We start from the raw sequence: 4,644 nt of genomic DNA on the forward strand, positions 1-4,644 counted from the left end.
CTGCCCTTGCCTGCCTGTCTCCAGCAGGGGATGGGCCAGTCCACAGCCAGCTAGCTCTGCTCAGTCCTTTGTTCTGTGACCAGGCCTGTCAGTGTCTTAGGTTAGGGGTTTTCACAGGATGCTATACCACAGTCTGGGTTGCTATCTCAAGGGCATTCAGGCCTGGTCCTTACCCTACGCAATGCAGCCCGCGCCTCCCTGTCCAGCCCGCTTGCTAGTGGCAGATGCGAGCATCTGGGCTGCTTCTCCGCTGGGAGTTGCCGTTAGGCATGTTATCTGTGGGGTTTATTTATTTATTTATTTTTCCTCCCTGTTATGTTGCCCTCTGAGATTCCAAGACTCGCCACAGACCCTCTGGTGAAAGTGTTTCCTGGTGTTTGGAAACTTCTCTCTTTGTTTAAGACTCCCTTCCCAGGATGGATCTCCATCCCTACCTCTTTTGTCTCTCTTTTTATCTTTTATATTTTGTCCTACCTCCTTTTGAAGACAATGGGCTGCCTTTTTGGGTGCCTGATGTCCTCTGCCAGCATTCAGAAGTTGTTTTGTGGAATTTGCTCAGCATTCAAATGTTCTTTCGATGAATTTGTGGAGGAGAAAGTGGTCTCCCTGTCCTATTCCTCCACCATCTTAGGACCATCTCACCTTGTCTTTATAAACCTTTCCTTGAGAGCTGCAGGGAGTTTGGGTCTTTTAAGGACAATCTGCCCCAGTTTCCTTGCTTGGCATCTTGCAGTAAAACTATTCTTTTCTTTTCTTTTCTATTCTTGGACTTCCCTGGTGGCTCAGATGGTAAAGCATCTGCCTACAATGCAGGAGACCCAGGTTCGATCCCTGGGTTGGGAAGATCCTGTGGAGAAGGAAATGGCAACCCACTCCAGTATTCTTGCCTGGATAATCCCACGGACAGAGGAGCGTTGTAGGCTACAGTCCATGGCATCGCAAAGAGTCGGACACAACTGAGCAACTTCACTTATTCTTTCCTGCTTCACCCAAAACCCTGTCTAGAGGTTCAGCTCAGTACCCATGTACAGAGACCCAGTTTCAACAACACTATGTTCTTGTATGAAAATATTACACTAGTATAAAAACACACATTCTTCCAAAATTGCTATATATGTAATTTAATTCAATTGAAATCCCAACATTTTGTATGAAGAATTAACTAATACTTTCTCAACATTAATATTTATTAAGTATTTTCTTTGGATGAAAAATGCCTGGCATAATCAAATCCATCTGGTATTGACATAAAGGACAAATCAGGGGCTTCCCTGGTGGTCCAGTGGCTAAGATACACACTTCCAATGCAGGGGTCTGGATTCGATCTCTGGCCAGGGAACTAGATCCCACAGGCCAAAACAAAGAGTTCACATGCCACACTAAAAGATCCTGCATGCTGCAACTAAAACCCAGCACAACCAGATAAATAAATATTTTCCTTAAAAAAAGAAAAGACAAACCAGTAAGCAGAATCCCAGTTAATAATGGGATTATTAAGACAAAGGCAGAGAAACAATGATTTATGTAGTAAGTGGTGCTTACCCAAATGGGTTTCTAACTTGAAGCTGATAAAACTGAGCTCCTACCCCACACCACATAAAAGTCCAAGGAAGATTAAATTCTTATCTGTAAAAAATAAAATGACAAGAGTTGGGTATACTTTCTTAACCAACACATGAAGCCAGAGTTATCCGAAAAAAGATACCATTAATATATTATTATGATATCAAAGTTAAAGACAAAAAAGACAAGATCTGAAAAAAAAATAAAATCTTAAAATCCATATTATAAAAAAAGCTCACAGAAATCAAGGAAAATGTGCAATATATGTGGAGATTGTTCAATAAGAACAACAAATAGCCAATACTTATATGAAAAGATACTCAACTTCACAAATAGTCAAGAAGATAAACATCAAAACAATTTGCACAAATTAAAGTGTGTTCTGTATCTACTACTGTGAAGAGTTAGTAGTGAGGTTAAGGAGAAAGACAAAGGCCATTTTAATGCACTGCGGGTAAAATGTAAGCAATTCCAGCCTTTTTTGGAAAGCACTCTGATAATATTTATTGCATTTTTAAATATTTATACTGTTCAGTGAGCAATTCTATTCCAAAGACTCCATCTCACAGAAATAAGAGCTCCAGTTACACAACCCAGGATCTCAGCTTTGTTTCTAAAGACAAAAACACAGGAAGCGAGGTAAAAGTTCATCAGTAGGCGCTTCCCTGGTGGCTCAGAGGTTAAGAATCCAACTGCCAATGCAGGAGATTCAGGTTTGATCCCTGGGTCAGGAAGATCCCCTGGAGAAGGAAATGGCAACCTACTCCAGTATTCTTGCCTGGAGAATTCCACAGACAGAAGATCCCACAGTCCATGGGGTCACAGAGTTGGACAGAACTGAGTGACTGAGCATATAGCACAGCGATTTCGTGGAAACACTGTGCAGCCATTAAAGAGGACTCCTAGAATGCTTAGGACTAAATACACTGACCACACCAAGTGCTGGTGAGCATGTGGAGGACATGGTTGGGATGTAAAGTGGCACCATGGCTTTGGAAAGCACTTGGTTGCTTCTTAAAAGTAACCATACACCGTGATCTTTCAGCCATCTCATTCCTAGGTATTTCCCAAGAGAAAAGAAAGCATGTGTCCATAGAGACCTGTACCTCCTGACTATTCACAGACTCTTTACCTGTGATGGTCCAAAACCAGGAACAACCCGAACATCCATCAACAGGTGATCAGATGAAGAAACTCCGGCATATCCACACAATGAATGTAACCTCTAAATAAAAAGAAATGAGCTACTGATACACAACAACATGGATGAATCTCAAAATCATTAGACTTAGTAAGTCAACTAAACTCCAATATAAATTTTAAAATTTAAATAAAATTAAATTAGTTTTTTTGTAAGTCAAGTTTACTGAAAATACAGCAAAAAACCCTGAATCTAATACATTATAGATCAACTATATTTCAGTGTAAAATAAAAAGTAAAAATTTTTTTAATCAAGTTTACTGAAAACAAAACATAAAAAAGCACCTGAAGCTAATACAGCATTGTAAATCAACTATACTCCAATATAAGATAAAACTTAAATTTAAAAAGCAAAATCAGATTCATTGAAAAAAAAAATCATTAGTCTGAGTGAAAGAAGTCAAACAGACAAGATGAATATACATTGCATGATTCCACTTATACAAAACTCTAGAAAATGTATACTAATCTACATTGACAAAAAGCAAGTCAGGGGTTGCCTGGTGATGCAGGGAGAGAAGACCCAGGAGGGAGAGATTGCCAAGGAGCACAGGGACCCTTCCAGGAGGGGATGGATATTTTCACTACTTGAATCATGGTGTGGGGCTTCCCTGTTGGCTTAGCAGTACAGAATCTGCCTGCAATTCAGGAGACCTGGGTTCAATCCCTTGGTTGGGAAGCTTCCCTGGAGGAGGAAATGGCAACCAGTGTTCTTGCCTGGAGAATCCCATGGACAGACAAGAATGGCAGGCTACAGTCTCTAGAGTCCATGGGGTCACAAAAAGAGTCAGACATGATTTAGCAACTAAATAACAATCGTGGTGTATATATGCCAAAACTCATTGCATCCTGTAAATATGTACAGTTCATTATACATCAGTTATACCTCAATAAAGATAAACAAGTACCAAGAAAAATACAAGTGAACTTCAGTTGTTGAGACACCTGCGAATGGAGAGGTAAGTGAAGATCAATGCTGGCCAAAGAAATAACCAAGAGTTTTAGAAAGAAAAAGAAGAACAATTCTGCACTAAAAATAAAAACAAGTATGAACGGTTCACAATTGAAAATCCCCCAAACTCCCCTCACAAGAAACTTTTTAAAAGCCCCCAACATACCACAAGATGTTCAGGTTTAATATAGTATCATACTGAGGTGATATCTGTTCATTTCTCTGTTGCTAAAGCCTCAATTTGAACCTGGTTAATTACACAGTCCAATAATCCTTCTAGTTGGGTACCAGTGATTTCCTCTGACTCTCGGCACCTTCCATAACCAGCCACTGGTCCGTGAATGGTGAAAAATTCAATATCAAAAATAGTCACTAAAGGTTTGCAGATTCTACTTGAACATTCTCCCTGCATTATTTTCTGAAACCAGGTCCTCTGACTGATCAGTTTGGGAAGCTGAGACAACGTGAGTCTCATCTGGTATTAAACACAGCTCTTCACTACAGAAACCAGCACACACCTTCAGAACAAAACAAATTCTCCAAAGGGAGGGACTATACGGGGGATATAGATGAAACTAGATCTGATCAAGGTAAATGCTTGCTGAAAGTAGAAAAGTATTCTGAGGGGTATGGGTGAGGTGTGTTCCTCTTGCTCAAGTTTTGTGTCCTTGAAAATGTCCTTTGTTGTTGTTTCTCAGTTGCTAAGTCCTGTCTGACTCTGCAACCCCATGGACTGCAGCTTTCCAGGCTTCCCTGTCCTCCACTATCTTCCAGAGTTTGTACAAGTTCATGTCCATTGAGTTGGTGATGCCATCCAACCACCTCATTCTTTATTGCTCTCTTCTCCTTTTTTCTTCAATCTTTCCCAGCATCAGGGTTTTGTCCAATGAGTCAGGTCTTCTCATCAGGTGGCCACAGTACTGGAGCT

The 4,644-nt window shown here is 40.5% G+C and overlaps 1 non-coding gene across 1 annotated transcript; it reads left to right on the top strand.

The window, feature by feature from the left end:
- The first annotated feature begins 771 nt into the window (after window positions 1-771).
- TRNAC-ACA (transfer RNA cysteine (anticodon ACA)) lies at window positions 772-843 on the top strand. The gene has a single exon. It is a non-coding gene; the product is annotated as a tRNA-Cys (tRNA).
- Window positions 844-4,644: the final 3,801 nt, after the last annotated feature.

Source organism: Bos mutus, chromosome 4 (genome assembly GCF_027580195.1).
Source record: "Bos mutus isolate GX-2022 chromosome 4, NWIPB_WYAK_1.1, whole genome shotgun sequence".
NCBI lineage: Eukaryota > Metazoa > Chordata > Mammalia > Artiodactyla > Bovidae > Bos > Bos mutus.